This window comes from Eubalaena glacialis, chromosome 15 (genome assembly GCF_028564815.1).
Source record: "Eubalaena glacialis isolate mEubGla1 chromosome 15, mEubGla1.1.hap2.+ XY, whole genome shotgun sequence".
NCBI classification, from domain to species: domain Eukaryota; kingdom Metazoa; phylum Chordata; class Mammalia; order Artiodactyla; family Balaenidae; genus Eubalaena; species Eubalaena glacialis.
Genome location: NC_083730.1, coordinates 86,425,753 through 86,446,526, shown reverse-complemented (window position 1 = coordinate 86,446,526; position 20,774 = coordinate 86,425,753). Strand labels below are relative to the sequence as shown.

Here is a 20,774-nt window from a genome sequence, read left to right as displayed (position 1 = left end):
CCCGTAACCCGAACCTTCTGCCTCGGCAGGGCATTGGCTCGGAAGACAGATGACACTTGTTCAGAGGTTATTTTAAAAGCAGAGCCTTCTGATTCCCCTCCTCTGGAGGTCCTGTGCTTCCGAAATCTGATTTTGATCTGGGGAGAAACCCTGAACTCGGCTGTTTCTCCACTTCATGTGGCTTTTCCGTCTGGCAGGAGCCGAGCACCACTCCCTCCTCCCTTCCCAGCCCCACCTCTCTGGTGTGAAGACATTGCACGTTAAGTCTGTAATCTTCAGTTACCTGCTTTTAGCAAAACCCGGGCGCCTATTACCGTTTTTAGGAAGGAGGGTGGAGAAAATGCTGCTTTTTGTTGTTATTTTTGTTGGATTCAGCGGCCTTGCCTTCTTCCTGTTTCGGGTTAGGACGGTGCCTAGCCAGTAAGAGCTCAGCATTAGTGTCACCGCTGCTGCTCTTATGGTTCTGGTTCTGGTGGGTGTTACTGGTTTTTATTTTATTTTATTTTTTTTATTACTACTGTTACCTATAGTATGCGCAAGTCCGGAGACGAAATGTGTTAGAATTTTGGGTTTATTGATAATCTTTTGCAAGAATCCTCAGGTATGTGACTCCTCAGCTTTGGGGCATTTTTCTCTGGAAATATTAACATTTATTGAGGGCTTCCTGTGCTCATGCCCCGGGCAAGTCTTTTATATGTTTTAGCTCATTAATTAACCTAACCCAATGATGGTGCTGTTATTATCCCCATTTTACAGAGGAGGCATAGAAAGGTCAGGAACCTTGCTCAGGGTCACACAGCTGATAAGTGGTGGTGTCAGGATTTGAGCTCAGGTATCCTGACTCCAGGTGCTGAGTAATTAAATTAGTATAGTGCCTCTCTGGCAAGGAGCAAGGCTGGCCCTTTTTATAGGGTCTTTTTTAAAAAAACTTATTTTTGGTTGCGTTGGGTCTTCGTTGCTGCGCGGTGTGCAGGCTTCTCAGTGCAGTGGCTTCTAGTCGTGGCACGTGGGCTCAGTAGTTGTGGCACACAGGCTTAGTTGCTCCGCAGCATGTGGGATCTTCCCGGACCAGGGCTCGAAGCCATGTCCCCCTACATTGGCAGGCAGATTCTTAACCACTGCACCACCAGGGAAGCCCAAGGCTGGCCCTTTTTTTTTAACATTTTTATTGGAGTATAATTGCTTTACAATGGTGTGTTAGTTTCTGCTTTATAACAAAGTGAATCAGTTACACATATACATATGTTCCCATATCTCTTTCCTCTTGCATCTTCCTCCCTCCCACCCTCCCTATCCCACCCCTCTAGGTGATCACAAAGCACCGAGCTGATCTCCCTGTGCTATGCGACTGCTTCCCACTAGCTATCTATTTTACGTTTGGTAGTGTATATATGTCCATGCCACTCTCTCACTTTCACTTCGTCACAGCTTACCCTTCCTCCTCCCCATATTCTCAAGTCCATTCTCTAGTAGCTTTGTGTCTTTATTCCCGCCTTACCACTAGGTTCTTCATGACCTTTCTTTTTTTTCCCCCTAGATTCCATATATATGTGTTAGCATACTGTATTTGTTTTTCTCTTTCTGACCTACTTCACTCTGTATGACAGACTCTAACTCCATCCACCTCACTACAAATAACTCAATTTCGTTTCTTTTTATAGCTGAGTAATATTCCATTGTATATATGTGCCACATCTTCTTTATCCATTCATCCGATGATGGACACTTAGGTTGCTTCCATGTCCTGGCTATTGTAAATAGAGCTGCAATGAACATTTTGGTACATGACTCTTTTTGAATTATGGTTTTCTCAGGGTATATGCCCAGTAGTGGGATTGCTGGGTCGTATGGTAGTTCTATTTTTAGCTTTTTAAGGAACCTCCATACTGTTCTCCATAGTGGCTGTATCAATTTACATTCCCACCAACAGTGCAAGAGTGTTCCCTTTTCTCCACACCCTCTCCAGCATTTATTGTTTCTAGATTTTTTGATGATGGCCATTCTGACTGGTGTGAGATGATACCTCATTGTAGTTTTGATTTGCGTTTCTCTAACGATTAATGATGTTGAGCATTCTTTCATGTGTCTGTTGGCAATCTGTATATCTTCTTTGGAGAAATGTCTATTTAGGTCTTCTGCCCATTTTTGGATTGGGTTGTTTGTTTTTCAATAACAAAAAAGGCTGGCCCTTTTTAAAGCAAAGAAAGTGGGTGATTGCTTGGCCAAGAGCTTATCCTAGGTTTTTGAGGTTCAGAGAAAGTGGTAAAGTACAGCTTAGGCTTCCCACTAGGCATTGTTCAAAAGGGTAAAAAAACGAACTGGGTGGACCTTGCGAAGGTATTTTGTCTAAAGATAAAGATCGGCCCTTCCCTCTTTTTTTCAGCAATTGCTTAAGCTCCTAATTGTGCTTCAGTATGACGTAGGCAGATCTGGTTTCTGTTCTTTAGGAGTTTAGAATTTGGTGCTTCTCTTATTTACCTTAAATTTTTTTTTTTTTAACCTAGTGTCTAACACTGAGTCTGTCGCATCCTATGTGACCCGTTAAGTCAGTCATGTTTGACTCTTGCTTTTACGTGCTGTCTCTTTTGGGATTCCAAACCCAACTCATGGTGTGTAAGAGATGACTTGGTCCTCTTATACTCCATACAAAGGTAGGCACTTTTGAATTTGCCACGTAGTGGCTGCCTGATGTTCTTCATTGTTTTTTACAGATGTATTTTCTGTTCTTCCCAATGTGTGTGTGTGTGTGTGTGTGTATCTCAATGATATGTGTGTGTGTATATCTATCTATCTATCAAGGACCTTGTATTTCACTTTATAGCACCCTCTACAGAATTCTGCAGAGTCCCATGTGCTCAGTAAATATTTATTATTTAGTTAATTGAAAATATGAGGTCCATAAGTTTCAGGACTGGCTTTATAGAAGTTAAAGCTAAAGAAAAAAACTGAAAGTACTGTAGTAAAGTCACAGGAAGATGGCTTAATATTTGTTAACATTAAAAGAAAACTTTGTGCAGTGTTAACTAAAGTGAGACTTTTCACCTCATATAATTTTCCACTTTATCTGAATTATCAGCTTCTTTCCCTCTCTTCCTTGTACAAATGAGGTGGGAGGTTGAGTGTTTTTCTCTGATATAAAGAATGGACACTGTTGTTTATTAATCATTGCAAGCCAGTAGTTCTCCTTTTCAGTAATTTTGAAATCTGTGGGAGTCTTCCCAAAGGGAGCTTGTGGGGCTATGGTGTACTTATATGTGGGCAGTACTTAGGTCTCATTTGGTATTCACTCAACAAATATTTATTGAGCACCTACTGTATGCTGGGTGCTGTTCTGGGTGCTGGTGATACAGCAGTAAATAAAACAGACAGAAATCCCTGCTCTCTTGAAACTCGCCTTCAAGTAGGGGAGGCAGACAATACCATATTAAAAATGTTGGAGAGTGATACATGGTAAGGAAAAATAAATCAGGGAAGGGGGAATATGAAGTTTTGGGGACAAGAGTTAGGGTAATGGAAATTTTAGATAGCGTGGTAAGAAGAGACCTAGCTGAGAAAATGACTTTTAAATAGAGATCTAGAGGAAGTGAGGGAATGTAGATCCCAGAGGAAAGAGCATACTAAGAAGGGGGAACAGCAAGGGCAAGGGTCCTGAGGTGGGAGCTTGGGAGGGGACAGATAATTTAAGGCCATGTAGGTTGTAGTCCTTAAAATATGTATTAGAATATTTTAAAATAGTGAAAGGTAAAGAATTTTGTGCCATGTTATTAGTGATTTTGATGAAGAAAAAGTTAAAGATGGGGGAAGTAAGGCTTAAAGAATTTCACTAACTTCCCTAAAAGGCCACACAGCCAGTGAATACAGAGCTAGAAATTGAACTTAGTTTATATTATTTTAAGCAATGCACAGAATATGTTGGCAATGGAACCTTAAGTAAGTGGCTGGCAGAAAGGCCAGACCAGTACTTGATGTTCAGACTTGCTGTTAAGTGTATACTTTCCTGTTTGTATGCAGGATTTTTGCTCAACCCTGGGAGGCCTTGTAACTGACATTTGCAAATATAGCTTTTTCCTGGAATTGTGCTCCTGGCAGTAAAGCCTTCCTTTTTAGTCTTAAAAGCTTCATGGTTCAAAATCTGTGTTTAATATAAACTTTTATTTAAGTCTCTTCAATCTTAATTGGAAGGCAGTGACAGTATTACTCTGAATATGAATTTTTTAGAGAACTGTTTAGGGAGGCTTTAAACTAATACAGCATCTTATATATTTTTAATATACATAGTATATGTTTCCCATGTAGATGGAACTCAAGGAATCCATATGCTTTAAATCAGCATTTGAATTACAATGCACTTTTAAGGGAAAACATATTGACTGATGGTGCTGTACAATTTCAAGAGTGACTTCTTCAGATTTCAAATCAGGGGAACAGAGGAGTTCTTTTTTTTTTTTTTTGGGTGGGTTGGGAGACTGTAATTAACCAACCTTGAATTTGGCTTGGACATCTGGGTTAATATCCTGGCCCTGGCACCAAGTACCAAGGAATCTTGGCCACAATTAGTAAAGAGCTTTTTTTTTTTTTTTTTTTTAATCTCCATCTGGCACTTCCAGAAGGACAGCTTCCACTAGCACTAACTCAGTGGATGGGTCTGTTTTTTAATTGTCTATCTTATGGTGGTTCAGCAACAAAATCTTAAAAGTATTCTTTGCAAAATCTTAGAAAAGAAGTACTCCTATTACAGAATCCCTGTTGGAAACCCTTTCTGATATCTCTTTCCCTGGGGAATTGTATTCTCATTTGCCTCTTAGGAATCCCAATGAGACTACAGACAGACATTTTGCTGCCCTAATGTTTTATATAAGCATAAGGTCTAATATATTGTACTTCCATCTTGAATTAAGTAGTTTGATATTTGTATTCTCCTTTGCTTACTTATGTCTAAGTAATAGCTTGGATTAGATCCCAGTTTTAACTCTGCCCATTTTTTACTCTTAAAATTGCCGAGTCCTTGATTTACTGTATCTTCTCTGAAGTTAAAGGCCTGAAGATCCAGATGTTCAGGAGGTGCAAATCATCCAAAATTTGTGTTTGTTGTAAAAGGGAAGACAACTTTAATGAGATTTTTTTTTTCCTGATTCTACAGATTCCTAGTCAAGTAGTGCACTGAAATATTTGGCATAATTTTTCCCTGTCTTCTCAGGAAAAATAAGAGGTATTAGGGAAATTTCCCTAAAAATCTTTCAATCAAATCATTTTATCTCCTGCCTTCTCTCTTTATCTGGTTTCCTCCATAGAATGATTTCTTACTGGAGACATTGCCTTCTAATATCGTAAGGCAGGAAGTAACCTATTTAGACTTTTCTTTTCCACACTATAGAAAAATAAACTTTATAGGCAGGGTAATTTCTTTTTTTTACAGCTTAAGTGAAAGAAAACTTTTATCACTAAGTTTCTTTCACACATGGGTGACTGGAAAAAAGTGTATTGCTAATTTCTGTTGTGAGGCACACGTGGCTTGCTTGGGTTGTGACACTGAGAATCTAGTATCAGAGTCAGATTCAGATTTTAGAAAATTTTTTCTAGTGAAGTTGTTACTTTTTTAGATTCTCAGGTTTATTTTCCCCTTACGTACCAGTTTTACAAGGGCTCTCACATTTTAATAACATATATTGGTCATCCTATAATATGTGGTTTCAATGCGTAAGATATAAAACACACATATTAAAAAACACAGAAAAAAGCAAATTATCCATAAACCTACTGCTCAGAGAAGATTATTTCAGTGTTCTAGAGTATGTCCTTCTAAACTTTTTTTCTTTATACTTAAAAAATATGTTTATGGCTGGATCTATATTTATTTTTTGAAGTAATTACAAGTGTAATATTTTCACTGGAAATATTCTGGGTAAACCAACATGGGGAATCAGAACTACTGTTAAGAAGTTTGAGGGACTTCCCTGGCGGTCCAGTGGTAAAGACTCCACGATTCCAATGCCGGGGGCACGGGTTCCACCCCTGGTCTGGGAACTGAGATCCCGCATGCCACACAGCTCGGCCAAAAAAGAAAAAAAAGAGAAGTTTGAGGTCCTGGATTTGCTTCAGCCCCAGCTCCGTGAGTCATGTGTGAAGTTGGGCAAGTTGCTTGACCTCTGTCAGTCTGCTTCCCACTCTGTCAAGTGGGGGTAACACCTGCCCTGTCCACCTGCTGGGGTTGCTCTATTAATGTAGGGATTCGGTGACAGTCTTAGTGCTAAGAGAGTCGTCGGCGCTTTCAAATACCAGAGAGACCCAGGAGACAGAGGAAAGACTAGTCCAGGATCACTAGTTGCCTGTGAGTCACCTGGCTTATTTTGTGAATGGTTACATTTTTAGTAAAGCTTTTCAGATGATTGTGACCAACAGAAAGTGTCCTGTGGGGTGGGAGAAAACCCCAGAAATACCGATTTATCAAACATTTGTTGAGTGCTGCAAAGACTCTGTCTCACCAGGTGAGACAGCTAACTGTGGGCCAGGTGGAGGCTAAGGCGGAGACGTGCTGGGGCCCTGGAAGAGGGTCTGTTCTCTTGGCGTGGGTGTGTGGGTGTGTGAGAGGGGATTAAGGAAGCTTCCGAAGTGGGAATTAGCTCTTGTGTTTGGCATTGGTGGAGACGGAGGGTGTCTAGGCAGGGATGGGTTAGAGAAGACATTCTAGGCCGGATTGAGCAAAGGCATAAAGGTAGTGTGTTGAGATGATAGCAGACAGTCTACTGCTCTGAAGTTTGAGGGCAGGTAACAGAAAATAGAGCTCAGACGTCTGGGTTTATATCAAGCAAAGGCTTCCCTGCCCTGAGGAGGAGTCCCTCTTACTGGTCTGTAGCTCTTTATAATCATTAAGTTTTTTGGCAAGTTTTTTTTTATGATGTTTGGTCAAAAATATCTGGTTGTAGGTGGTAAATAGGAAAACTTCCGGGTATACCAATTATCTTTTTTTCCCCCAGTTATCTTTTTTGCACAGAGTTGTGCAGCCATCACCACACTCAGTTTTAGAATATTTTCTTCACACCAAAAAAGAACCCTGTACCCATTAATAGTCACTCCTCATTTCCTCCTTACTCTCCCAAGCCCTACTCTCTATCTCTAGAGATTTGCCTATTCTGGACATTTCATATAAATGGAATCATACAGTGTGACTGACTTCACTTAGCAAAATGTTTTCAAGCTTCATCCATGTTGTAGCGTATATCAATGCTACTTCATTCCTTTTTATGGTTGAATCACATTCCATTGTGTGGATATACCACATTTTGTTTGTTCATGAGCTGATAGACATTTGGGTTATCTCTACTTTTTCCTGTTATGAATAATGCAGCTGTGAACATGTGTATATTAGTTTTTGTGTGGACGTATGTTTTCATTCATCTTAGGTACACACCTAGGAATAGAATTGCTGGATCATGTGGGAACCCTGCCTTTTGAGGAACTGAAAAACTGTTTTCCAGAGTGGTTGTACTGCCAGCAATGAGCGAGATTCCAATTTTCCCACATCCTCATCAACACTTGTTATTATCTTTTTGATTACAGGCATCCTAGTGAGGATGAAATGTGATATCTCATTGTGATGTGATTTGCATTTACCTGATGGCTAGTGATGTTGAGTACCTTTTCATGTGCTTAGCTGTCATTGTGTGGCTTCTTTGGAAAATATCTCAGTTATCATTTTTTTTTTTCCCTTCAAAATATTAAGTATAAAAGCAAAGTGCAGAAAAATAGTATGTTACCATTTAGGATAAAAAGGGTATACAAAGGCATACAGGTTACCTTTTTTTTTTTAAATAAATTTATTTATTTATTTTTCGGCTGCGTTGGGTCTTCGTTGCTGTGCGCGGGCTTTCTCTAGTTGCAGTGAGCGGGGGCTACTCTTCACTGTGGTGTGTGGGCTTCTCATTGTGGTGGCTTCTCTTGTTGTGGAGCGTGTGCTCTAGGCGCGCGGGCTTCAGTAGTTGTGGTCCATGGGCTTAGTTGCTCTGCGGCATGTGGGATCTTCCCGGACCAGGGCTTGAACCCGTGTCCCCTGCATTGGCAGGTGGATTCTTAACCACTGAGCCACCAGGGAAGTCCCCAGTTATTTTCTTTAAAATTGTTTTTATTGTGGTAAAACATACATAACATAAAATTTACCATCGTAACCATTTTTAAGTGTACAGTTCAGTGGCATTAAGGACATTCACGTTGTTGTGCAGCCACCACCACCGTCCATCTCCAGAATTCTTTTCATCTTACAAAACTGAAGCTCTTTACCCATTAAACAATAACTCCTCATTCCTCCCTCCTTTAGCCCCTGGCAACCACCATTCTACTTTCTGTCTCTATGATTTTGACTACTCTTAAATACCTCATATAAATGGAATCATACTGTATTTGTCTTTTTGAAACTGACTTATTTCACTTGACATAATGTCCTCAAGGTTCATCCTTGTTGTAGCATGTGTCAGAATTTCCTTCCTTTTTAAGGCTGTATAATACTCCATTTGTATGGTTACACCACATTTTGCTTATCCATTCATCTCTCAGTGGACACTTGGGTTGCTTCCACATGTTAGCTATTGTGAATAATGACGCTATGAACATGGGTGTATAACTATTGCTTCGAGACCCTGCTTTCATTTCTTTTGGGTATATACCCAGAAGTGGAATTACTGGATCATATGGTAATTCATAATTTTTTGAAGAACCACTAGAGTGTTTTCCACAGGGGCTATACCATTTTATATTCCTACCAACAGTGCACAAGGGTTCCAGTTTCTCCATATCATTGCCAACACTTTTTCTTTTTTCTTTTCTTTTTTATAGTAGCCATCTTAATGGGTGTGAGGTCTTATTTCAGTGTAGTTTTGATTTGCATTTCTCTAATGATTAGTGATGTTGATCATCTTTTCATGTGTTTATTGGCCATTTGTGTATCTTTGAAGAAATGTCTATTCAAGTTCTTTGCAGAGTTTTGAGTTGAGTTGTTTTTTTGTTGCTGAATTTACCAATTATCTTTTTTTAAAAATAAATTTATTTATTTATTTATTTATTTTTGGCTGTGTTGGGTCTTTGTTGCTGCGTGCAGGCTTTCTCTAGTTGCGGTGAGCAGGGGCTACTCTTCGTTGTGGTGTGCGGGCTTCTTATTGCAGTGGCTTCCCTTGCTGCGGAGCATGGGCTCTAGGCACGCAGGCTTCAGTAGCTGCGGCACGCGGGCTCAGTAGTTATGGCTTGAGGGCTCTAGAGCTCAGGCTCAGTAGTTGTGGCGCACAGGCTTCGTTGCTCCGCGGTATGTGGGATCTTCCTGAGCCAGGGCTCGAACCCATGTCCCCTGCATTGGCGGGCGGATTCTTAACCACTGCACCACCAGGGAAGTCCTACCAGTTATCTTTTAATTCATATATTCATCAGGCATTTATGAGCACCTGCTGATGCGAGGCACTAGCCCAGATGTTGGAGATACAAAGTTCAGTAAAACAGGCTCACATTCTGCTCTTGGAGAACGCAGAGCTGTTAACGGAAGTAAGGTTAAGGCAAGACTTCAGTCCTTGCCTGACAGCAAATCCCAGCTCTGTTACTTTTATGGAAGATCTTGTACAAACTGCTTAACCTTCTGGAGCTTAGTTTTCTCATGTCTAAATTGGGGATAATAGCTATTTCACATAGTTGTCGTGACTATTAAATGAATTAATGTCTGTAAAACTAAGTGTCAGAACTCTTCTCTCCCTTTCCCTTAATCCCTTGCGTCTTACCGCCCTCCCATCCCTAAAGGAAGTCGGGGTTCAGCACCTCAATTTTTTTTTTTTTTAAACATCTTTATTGAAGTATAATTGCTTTACGATGGTGTGTTAGTTTCTGCTTTATAACAAAGTGAATCAGATATACATATACATATGTTCCCATATCTCTTCCCTCTTGCATCTGCCTCCCTCCCACCCTCCCTATCCCACCCCTCTAGGTGGTCACAAAGCACCGAGCTGATCTCCCTGTGCTATGCGGCTGCTTCCCACTAGCTATCTATTTTACGTTTGGTAGTGTATATATGTCCATGACACTCTCTCACCCTGTCACATCTCACCCCTCCCCCTCCCCATATCCTCAAGTCCATTCTCTAGTAGGTCTGTGTCTTTATTCCCGTCTTGCCACTAGGTTCTTCATGACCTTTTTTTTTTTTTTCCTTAGATTCCATATATATGTGTTAGCATACTGTATTTGTTTTTCTCTTTCTGACTTACTTCACTCTGTATGACAGACTCTAACTCCATCCACCTCATTACAAATACCTCCATTTCATTTCTTTTTATGGCTGAGTAATTTTCCATTGTATATATGTGCCACATCTTCTTTATCCTTTCATCCGATGATGGACACCTAGGTTGCTTCCATGTCCTGGCTATTGTAAACAGAGCTGCAATGAATATTTTGGTACATGACTCTTTCTGAATTATGGTTTTCTCAGGGTATATGCCCAGTAGTGGGATTGCTGGGTCGTATGGTAGTTCTATTTTTAGCTTTTTAAGGAACCTCCATACTGTTCTCCATAGTGGCTGTATCAATTTACATTCCCACCAACAGTGCAAGAGTGTTCCCTTTTCTCCACACCCTCTCCAGCATTTATTGTTTCTAGATTTTTTGATGATGGCCATTCTGACCGGTGTGAGATGATACCTCATTGTAGTTTTGATTTGCATTTCTCTAATGATTAATGATGTTGAGCATTCTTTCATGTGTTTGTTGGCAATCTGTATATCTTCTTTGGAGAAATGTCTGTTTAGGTCTTCTGCCCATCTTTGGATTGAGTTGTTCGTTTTTTTGTTATTGAGCTGCATGAGCTGCTTGTAAATCTTGGAGATTAATCCTTTGTCGGTTGCTTCATTTGCAAATTTTTTCTCCCATTCTGAGGGTTGTCTTTTGGTCTTGTTTATGGTTTCCTTTGCTGCAGCACCTCAATTTTCTTCTTTCATTTAAGTCAGAATGGGGGAAAGCCCCACTTCTACTAGTCTGGGAAATGAAAACCTTTTTTCTGTCATGTTTTAGAAAGTTAATTTGAGGAGGAGCGCTTTGCCACTATTGAAGGGCACATTTTTAATGAACAGCTTTCCCTGAAGAACTTTAATTTATGAGGAGCTAAATATTCAGCATGGGAAAGTACCTCCTGCTCCTCATGTCAGAACTTGCACCTTGCTAAACCTCAGGCCCTTTTGTATATTTGTCAGTTTTATTTCCCACAGTTTAATTAAAAGGGGTTTCTTTCTTTCTAAGGTCTGATAGAACTTGCTGTGTGTCTGTGTAGAAGATTACCTAAACAGGTAAAAAATAACCAACAATGAAGTTGGGTGTTAAGATCCAAATGAAACAATTCCTAGTTTCCTTTGACAGCATCTAGGGTGGTTGTACGGAAAACTGTCTTAGGGACTTATGAATAAATTTGAAGTAGCCGAGTATCCTTCAGTATTGTGAAAACAGAAATGTGGTTATTTTTTCCATTTGCTCTAAAGAGCTGCAACTATTTTTTTTTTGGCCACACTATGTGGCTTGTGGGATCTTAGTCCCCTGACCAGGGATTGAACTCAGGCCCTGGCATTGAGAGGGCCGAGCCCTAGTCACTGGATCGCCAGGGAATTCCCGACCTGCAACTATTAAACTTGCTCATTTGCAAGTAAAAGCAAGAAAATTTTTGTAAAGAGGCAAAAAAACCCAGTAAGGAAGTCATTGATTCTTCTTTGTGTTGTCTTTGTGCCCTTTTCCTGATCAGAACAAACAGTTGTGAAGTGTTTGCTTTTGGTATGGGCAATGTGTGGCTGTTTCAGGGCAAGCGAAAATGTGCTTACTTTTATTCCTTTGTGAAGACTGGAAAGGGAAACGAGTTTTAACTTGCCTTGAGATTAACTCACTCATCTCACTGCTGTTTATAACAGATCAGAAACTTTTATTCATCAGTATAGTTTAGGGTCAGGAGCCTTTAAACTGGAGACTGGGGTTTAAGTCCTAGACTCTTAAGTAACTGTGACCTTAACAAGTGATTTCACTTTTTAGAATCAGTTTTCCTCGGTGGTAAAATGAGGAAGTTGAACTAGATTGCAGGTCTCTTCTGATTCTAAAATTTTATGATGCTATATTAGGCACATTTGCTCCTTTTTACACATTAGTATAATTGACTGCTGCTGACCTATTAAGTTCTTCTGGGAGATACTAACCAGGCCTAGTAATTTCAGTTCCTTTTAAGATCCCATCTCTAAGCTGGTGGTATTAGAGTTACAAAGTCACAGGAATTTTGTCAAAACTTGTATAAATGAGCAGAATAGCTCAGCTTTACATGTTCCCCTCCTTTTAAAAAGAGTTATTTTGCAGATGGAGGAACTTTGGGAGGCTGCTTATTATCTGCTTGTCTAAGTAACAGGAACAGAAAATAAATCTTCACTCAAACTGAGCTGTACAAAGACACTCATCATTGCAGGCCGATGCATCATGGCTCAGTGTCCCGTCTTGAAAAAATTGTCAAATGCTCCAGCTCCTTTTGCTTTGGTTGGGTTTTGGCACCCTCCCCCTCCTTTTAAAAACTGCTGTGGACTTCGAAACTCTGGGTACAACTTGTATTCGGTACTGTGTCATATACACGTCGTTTTAAAAACATATAATTTTCGAGCACAGAATAATTTTTCAAGGGGTTATGTCTCTCTGTTGACATCCAATTCTGACTTTATTTGGCAAACATCCTAAACTGAGTCTTTAATCATTTAACATTCTACTTCTGTCTTTGATGGAAAGATGTAAAACTTTCTATTTACCTTCAGCACCTTATTGTGTGATATTCTCAAACGAACACTTAAGGTTGTTGGTACACTGACTTTATAAATTGCCCTGTAAGGGCTCTACCAGTTAGACATTGGAAGTACAACTCCCTTGTAGCACCATTTGAATTGAGGAGCCAATTCATTTTCTGACCCTTCCTGGCTGTGTCAGCCCTTTAGTGTCTAAATGGGCTTCTCACATTGATCCTTTTAAACAAACAGTGACTACATTATTTATTTTCATCTTATGTACTTTATCCTTGCTAGAGATATGTAGTTTGTGTTTTTAATCTTTGTGTTAATTTTAAAGCTATTTGAGTCTGGCCCGTTTAAAAAGTTGTATATTGTGTATGAAATATATAAATACTTATGTAGATAAGTATCAGTGAAAACAGATCTTAGTGGTCCTCTAGTACAATAAGGTGACAAAAGGCTAAAGAAGACCCAGAATTATGCCTCCTGGACTCTTCCTAAACACCAGTATTTCCTCAAATATTTCCAACCCCTGAGTAACCGTCAGGAGTTCTTTGACATCTGGGTTGTCCTGTTGCTGTCATCAGTCTGGGTAGCAAGGGCTACTCAGGGGTTGGAAATCTTTGAGGAAATACTGGTGTTTAGGAATATTGTTGACAATGGAATTTTTTAAAAAAGGACATGGCTTTAATATTGGATAAATATTTGTTAAGGAATCTACCATATGAAAGGCACATTGATCCATAGTCAACAAGGAATAGTTCCTTGTTGCAAGTGAAGACGGTGAGGACCACGGTTTTGAAGGATAAATGCTAGTACTCTTACTCCGACATGTGTCTCTTGGGAGTTAGTATAAGTAAATCCTGTAAAAGCAAGGTAGTAAATTTGGTACATGTGGGCCTGAATGGAAGTACTGACAAGTGGCACCACAGTTAAGTTGGTGTTTTTACATTTTAATTTTACTTGTGTCTCCCATGTCTCCTTTTCCCTCCCTTTAACTTACGTTATTGTTTTGTATCATGCTTTGTAATGATTTCTGAAAAGTATATACTTAGCACTGCACGAATATAAATTATTACTAGCTCTGTCTTCAGCTTGTGGATTAACTGTAAATTTATCAAAAGCAGTACCAAAATAACGTGAATGAATTGTGAGAGAGATATCAGGCAACTTTCAGTCCTTAGAAGGTTCTGTTTCTTTAACCAGGTGATTGTTGGAGAATGCTAGTAATCTTTAGGCTAGACTGAGATGCTGCTTTTTCCAGTGTATACAAGAAACTAAATAATGAACAGTGGTTTTCTTAATTTCATTTTTCACCTTGTATAGGGCTTCTTAGTTTGTCTCTGTCTTCTGCTGCTATGGATGCATTTAGATGTTTTAGACTTTGTACTGTATCTCAGTATTTCATGGTATTCTCTTAAGAACACCACTGTTTCCAGACGCCCTGGCCTCCTGAACAAATTTGAGACACTGCCCCACCCTTTTAGGCATAGCACTCGGAAGGACAGTCACCTCTCTGGAAGATAGATTCTCTCATTTTCTCTCTTTCACTTCTTGTGTGTGTTTATTTCTGAGAGGGCTGTATGACCTTTTCCCCTGGCTAATCTTTCCGTTATTCCTGAGTATTGGAATGCTCTGCTGAAGACGGTGGAATAAAGAAACAGAGGGGCCATTTGGATTTTCCCTCTCTGTCATCAGCCAGCCTCAGCAGACTTACCTCTCGCTTTACCCTTTAAGCCAACCACTTAGTTGCTGCTAAAACCAAATGGCTCCAATTCCCTGCTCATTCTTCACTTTAGTTTATCTCACTTGCTGTCACACTAATGTGAAGCAGTGGCTCTTTGGTGGCCTGTGCCCTAAACTGTGTTTGGTGACATCACACACATTTTCTGTGTTCAAGGGGCAAGCTTCTGGGAGGCCCGGACCTTAGGCTGACCTTAGGTGGCTTCACGTCACTCATCATCGTTCCCGCACATTGAACCCTCGCCCTGGAGGAGATGCTCCCCTCTCCACCCCCCAAGGAGTGTTCTGTGTCTTCATTCAGTGGACTGACATGTTTCCCAGATGTTAAAACTTGGGACATTGCTTTTTCTTCCCTGGGTCTTACATTTTAAATTATAGCCATTAGACTGTTTCTAAGTCAAAGCCAATTTACTAAAGTTTGGGGGGAAAAAATAACAGATTAGTAAGAAATGAATAACTGACAATGCGGTTTCATCCTGAGCCCCTCCTTCTCTCCTGTAGTTTTCCCCTCCAGTCTCCAGGCCTGTCTTTCCACATGTTCTTATGCCACCCGTCCTTGACTCTGTGTTGGTTTCCTGCAATCAGAAAGCCAGAAGCAGCTGAGCGTGATGGCACTTCAGTAGAACCATGCTTTCACGCCCCTCTTCGTGCTTGAAACGCTGCCTCCTGCTACGTTGCCCTTAAATCTGCCAGTCACTACCTCTCAGGTTCCTTTCTTGTATCTTGAGACACACTTATTAAATTTTCATCTGTAATTTAATCTCTGTACTTTGCTTTGAGTTTTGTGTGGGTGTGTTTTCAAACTGCATTGAGCTATCAGTTTTACTGGGCAGTGCCTTGTGCTATAAGCAAGGCTTCTTTATACATCATGTATCCCTGTCAAATAGATATTTTAAAGGTCCTCTTACAAAAAAAAAAAAAATTAAAAAAAAAAGTCCTCTTACTAGAAATGTTATTTTTTCTTTTTTTATCTTAACAATTAAATTATTCAGTTTTACATTCAAGAATTTACACATTTTTCCTTTCCCTCACATGTGTGTTGTAATGAGATAGGAAAGACGAATGTTGCATACCCACGGGGACTTGGGGTATCTGATTGGCAAGTTCATTATCGATGTCAAGAGGAGAGCTACCTTATAATCTACGTTAAGCGTATGTTCTAGAGCTGCACTGTCTAGTACAGTAGCCATAAGCCACATATGGCTATTGGCAAGTCCAAGTTGAGATCTGAGTATAGAATACACAATTGCATTTCAAAAACCTAATAGGAAAAAAAATGTAAAAATAGCTTATTAATAATTTTATATTGATTACATTTGAAGTAATATTTTGCATATATCAATATTTGGTTAACAAAAATAGGTTATTAATTTCACCTGGTTTTAAAAAATTTTTAAACATGGTTATTAGAAAATTTAAAATTACACATTTGCCTCGCATTATATTTCTGTTGGACAGAGCACGTATCTCTGTGTCAACAAAGGTAATCTAATTTGAGACTTACAGCTCTTACATAGCATTCACTGGAGGTGGTAATTGAACAGTTTGCCCATAGCCTCATTGGCCTACTTTTTAAAGGAGGCTCCAGGGTTGGGAAGCCTTATAATATTGTCATCTTCATCAAATGCTTAGAAGATGATGCTTTAGTTTGGAAATTGCAGTATTGCATCATTTTTGGTGTTCTTGTTTTGTTGAGTCAGTTCAGGACTTTTTTGAACTCTTGCTGTGTATCAGATACTTTTTTTAGGCCCGTTGGATGCAGAGACAAATTTCATCCCCGACCATGAGAAACTTAGTCATAGCATGATGTGCAAACCAAACAGGAGTGAGTATGATTCATCATTCAATTATAGCAGACTGCACGGTGGCTAGAGCAGTCCAGAGGAGGAGGAGATAGGGCAGGAAGCGGTCAGAAAAGACCTCTGAGGAGGCGATGTGTCTGCTTGTATTCTTCTAGAGTCATTCATTTCCTGTGTCCCCCAGAAGCCCTTACACGTGGGGGTGTGCCGCGTGGAGCAGTGGAATGTGGGCCTTGGGTGTATAAATAGGCATGACTGTGCAGTTCCCATACGAGGACTATCAGCTCTGTTCACCTAGGAGATGAGTTATGTTTAACTTGGCCCCAGGCAAGCCTACCAGCTTATTGATTGTGCTTTGCTATCCTTCTGTGAGGTTGAAATACTTGACCTTCCTTGTTTTACTCAGGAATTGAAGAAAATACGAAAATGATCTTCAACTTTGTGTTTTATGTCTGTACAGAAATATCAATGTGAATGAAACTGAAAGATGGGAAAAAATGGAATAACTTGGCTTTCCTTAGTAGAAGTACAAGTCAATTTGGAAAGCGACCAGGGTGTTGTGTAAGTGTTTTCAGTGACTGAAGCAGAGGAGCTCAGGTTACAAGGCGTCTCCTGTATTGGGGGTGGGGGACAGCAAGTGACACAGCAGGCAACAGACGCTTATGTAACCGTGACTTCAGGGGAGGGGATTAAACTGTGAATGAACTTCCCAAATTCAGGACCATGCTATTAGAACACAGCCTTTGAGTTTTTCTCTCTAGCTTGACTTGAAAATTAGCTTCAGAAATATCTTTCTCTAAACTAGCCTTTCCATTAAACCAGAACTTCTTTCCCCCTTCCTTTCTATTATAAAGTGCATGGACTTTTAACATTTTAGAAATAGACAGGAGGGCTTCCCTGGTGGTACAGTGGTTAAGAATCCGCCTGCCAATGCAGGGGACACGGGTTTGAGCCCTGGTCCGGGAAGATCCCACATGCCACGGAGCAACTAAGCCCACGCGCCACAACTACTGAGCCTGCGCTCTAGAGCCTGCGAGCCACAACTACTAAGCCCGCACATCACAACTACTGAAGCCCGCACGCCTAGAGCCCGTGCTCCGCAACAAGAGAAGCCCACACGCTGCAATGAAGAGTAGCCCCCGCTCGCCACAACTAGAGAAATGCCATGCGCAGCAACGAGGACACAACGCAGCCAAAAATAAATAAATAAAATAAATAAAAAAATAAAAAAAAAAAAGAGAGAGAGAAAAAAAAAAAAAAAGAAATGGACAGGAGCTCAGAAGTCTCAGAGTGCAGCTGTCTGCAGGTAAGTCACTTCGCCTGTCTGATGCCCGGTCTCCCCGCGGGCACCCAGCAGGGCCGAGCAGAAACCTGAGTGTCCAGGTAGGTGTTCACTCTGCAGTCGGGGGCAGCTTGTTTTTGGAGGCTCACTGTTAAACTCCCTCTCCCAGCAGGTTAAATTCATTGCAAATTCTTCAACTCTCCTTTGCCTCCCGATACAATTTCCAGATTTAGTAAATAGGGGAGTATTTTCATGTTGCTGATGGGGCAACATGGACTGTAAAGGGACTGTGGGGGAGTGTGGAGATGTGATTTGCCTCGGAGGATGCGGTGCCGAGCTGGAGAGCACCAGGAGACTCTGCCCTTGTTAGAGGCCGATCTTACCAGGTGTGGTTCTTCCTTCCCTCATGGCAGAGTACTCTTACTTTGGCAGAGGTTGAGCCACAAGTCCTTTCACTTGTGAATCCTTGCCCTGTCACTTAGGGAGTTTGGATTTGAAACCTGAAACAGTGGAACTACGAAAGGACGGAGCTAGAAACCGATCTTATGTAATGAGTATCCTTAGGTTATATAGATGAGAGTGCCGAGTTCCAGGAAGGGGTTAAATACTAGTTTAAGGTCATCCAGCTGGGACAGAATCCAGGTGTTTCATTTCCTAAGCTAACCCTCTTTTCCTACTTTTTTTAAAAAAAAATACATTTTTTATAACAGTAAACAAAAACAAAAACCGCAAAACAACAAAAGAGTAAACAAAACCTTAGGAAATCAGAGAAGAATTATGAAGACTATTATTTCTTTTCATTTGGACATAATTTATACCATGCTTGTTGTGGGGAACTGCTTATTTTGAGGAACCTCTCATTTCTGTAAATTGCTTAAGCTTTTTTTAGGTTACAAAGGGTGAGGAAGAAGGTGGAGCTTGGATTTTACTGAAATATCTTCTATAATAAAAACTTTTTATTATGGGAAATTTCAGACATTTACAAAAGTGAGTAGTACCATCATCTAACTCTTGAACACTTATCAACTCATCATCAGTCTTATCTTACATACAGTCAGACTTATGTGTTGTTTAAACATATTTTGCTCTTGCCAGTAAAATGTCTTTTTTTTTTTTGGCTGCACCACGTGGCATGCAGGCTCTTAGTTCCCCGACCAGGGATCGAACCCTCGCCCTCTGCAGTGGAAGTGCGGAGTCTTAACTGCTGGACCGCTAGTGAAGTCCCAGTAAAATGTCTTTTTGCTTTAAAAAAAAATACAGTACATTTATTTATTTTTTTAAATAAATAAATTTATTTAGTTATTTATTTTTGGCTGTGTTGCGTCTGCATTGCTGTGCGCGAGCTTTCTCCAGTTGTGGTGAGCAGGGGCTACTCTTCCTCGAGGTGCGTGGGCTTCTCATTGCGGTGGCTTCTCTTGTCGCAGAGCACGGGCTCTAGGCGCGTAGGCTTCAGTAGTTGTGGCGTGCGGGCTTCAGTAGTTGTGGTGCGCGGGCTTCAGTAGTTGTGGCTCACGGGCTCTAGAGCGCAGGCTCAGTAGTTGTGGCGCACGGGCTTAGTTGCTCCGCGGCATGTGGGATCTTACCGGACCAGGGCTTGAACCAGTGTCCCCTGCACTGGCAGGCGGATTCTTAACCACTGCGTTTATTTATCTTTCATATAATTATGCTTTTTGTGATGTGAAGCATTTCTGTCTCAGGTGCTTATCCTAAAATATTCTTTGAGTTCACTTAGCTGAGATGATTCCAAAGCTCTTAGCAAGAGTTTTTATCTCTTTGCCACTGTGTTAGGTAAGAAAAGCTAGCTGCTGTAGCAAACTCCACTAATTTTAATGACTTAAATGGATGAAAGTTTATTTTCAGTTATGGAGGAGTCCAGGGTAGGTATTTTCTGATGGGGGAATGAAGAGAAGTGATGCAGGGATTCAAGCTTCTTCCGAGTTGTGGTCACATTGTCTTCTATCCATGCTTTTGAGGTTGCCCTTCTCATCTCCATCAAGCCACCGGAAGGGCCAAGAATGGGAAGATATTATGGGGGAGGCCTAGAAGTGCACACATCCCAGGCACTGCTCTCATTCCATTGGCTAGGACTCAGTCACGTGGTCACCCTGAGCTGCAAAGGGAGCTGGGAAACGAGGTCTGTGACTCCTGGAAGAGAAAGAAGTCGGCTTGGTGAACACCTAGCCTCTCCCCATGGGTACCCACTTCTCACTGCTTACACTGGCCTGTTGGTTTCATGTTCCTATGCACATAGCACAGTAGAGTCTGCTTCCTCACTCTCTGGTTGAAGCCCATTTTACTGTGGCTCCAAAAAAGTCATTAAAAGTTTTTTTCCTGCTTAAGAAATTATATCTGTTCGTTAAATAAAATTTGAGAAACCCAAGAAAACACAAAGAGGGTATTAAAAACTGCCAGTAATCCCATCACCTAGAGATAATTACTGTTAATCGTTTATTACATTTCCTTCCAATTTAAGAATGTTTAACCTCTTAGAAGTAACAATAAAATGTCACTAATTCTTATTCTGTGCTGGCTTGAAAATTCCAGAACTCATGGGGGTGGGGGGAGGGAACCACAACAATGACAACAATCTGGCAATTTTGGCTTTTCTTAGCGAAGACACACTATTGTGGAGCTGTGGTGAGGCTTCGTACTTCTGGCATTTTCGAAATGAACCTCTAGCTTACACATTATAATCCTTATTCCTCTTAGTCAATAAATATTGGGATTGGTGAAGTTAGCGATGTGGTAGAGTGGCAAGGCCAAGGTGATATTTTAAGTTTATGACTTACATCCTACTCAGTTTTCAGAATTTTTAAATATAGCTTAATTTTCCAGGACAGAATACTAAGGAAAGGTGTTTGAAACTGAACTGAAATAAAAACTTGCAAACTTGAAGTATATAAAAATACCTTCCTGGGGCTTCCCTGGTGGTGCAGTGGTTGGGGGTCTGCCTGCCGGTGCAGGGGACGCGGGTTCGAGCCCTGGTCTGGGAGGATCCCACGTGCCGCGGAGCAACTGGGCCCGTGGGTCGCAACTACTGAGCCTGCGCGTCTGGAGCCTGTGCTCCCAAGAGAAGGCCGCGATAGTGAGAGGCCCGCGCACCGCGATGAAGAGTGGCCCCCGCTTGCCACAACTAGAGAAAGCCCTCGCATAGAAACGAAGACCCAACACAGCCATAAATAAATA

The 20,774-nt window shown here is 40.9% G+C and overlaps 1 protein-coding gene across 4 annotated transcripts in view; it reads left to right on the top strand.

Annotated features, from left to right (window-relative positions):
* Positions 1-20,774, top strand: part of CLIP1 (CAP-Gly domain containing linker protein 1) — a 125,208-nt gene that overhangs the window by 840 nt on the left and 103,594 nt on the right. The window lies entirely within an intron of this gene.